The sequence below is a fragment of the Arachis duranensis genome, chromosome 3 (assembly GCF_000817695.3).
Source record: "Arachis duranensis cultivar V14167 chromosome 3, aradu.V14167.gnm2.J7QH, whole genome shotgun sequence".
Taxonomy (NCBI): Eukaryota; Viridiplantae; Streptophyta; class Magnoliopsida; order Fabales; family Fabaceae; genus Arachis; species Arachis duranensis.
In genome coordinates, this window is record NC_029774.3 from 26,030,305 (window position 1) to 26,031,236 (window position 932).

The following is a 932-nucleotide window of genomic DNA, read 5'->3' on the forward strand; positions in this document are numbered from 1 at the left end:
TCAGATTTTCACCTGTATTAGCTTGAGTCGATGCCATTCCTGTTCAGAAAAAAATGAAAACAGTAAATATTCAATGAATCAATTCAATATCATAGCAAAAATACAACAATTTAACAAAAATTGCAGAATTGTGTTCAATTTCAAGTACAACCATTAAAGTTCAACAATGATATCATCCATAATAATGATATTGAGTAATCACTTCACATTCATAATAATGATATTGAGTAATCACTTCACATTCAAAATCATTCCTACTATTTTCTAAATTTAACTTCAGAAAAATCCGGACTAGTTCTTTTAAGGCAATTTAAAATGGATGAAATATACATTGTTTCATGTGGTATATTGCATATTCATGTCATTGATGAACATTAGAGAACAAGACAGAATTATACTGTTAGAGTGGTGTTTTAATACCTGGAGTCTTCAGTGTTTACTTTTTAGAAAGCTTGGTTAATATTAGTTAATAGTCTATGGTGATGTAATTTTTTGTTTTCCACTGAAGGCAAGTTTCCTTCTGTTTCTTGAGCTTTTTCTTTTCTTTAAGTGAATAAGGAGCATTTTATTTATTTTAACTATCTTAAATTGAGATTCACGTGAATATGCACTAATAACCTATAACTTATAACTTATAAGGTTTGCTTCTTTTATATATCATATTTGTTATATCTATCTTTTAGAAAAGCTTATAAAGTTTGCTAAAGGAAATTAATGGTTTCAGATAAAGGGATAATATATTAGTGTACACGCTGTCAGTGGTGGAGCTTAGTTCAGACAAGGGGGTCATGGCCCCCCCAAACTTTTTATAAAAAAATTAGTAGTACTTTTTCAAAAGATAAAAAATAGTTCAATTGATTTAAATACTTTACTATGACTTAAAATACCTAATAAGTTCAATAAACAACACTCTCTCTACCTTTAAGCTCAAC

General features: G+C 28.3%; 1 pseudogene; it reads right to left on the minus strand.

The window, feature by feature from the left end:
- Nucleotides 1-37, minus strand: part of LOC107478133 (uncharacterized) — a 2,617-nt pseudogene extending 2,580 nt beyond the window's left edge.
- Between the last annotated feature and the right edge of the window lie 895 nt (nucleotides 38-932).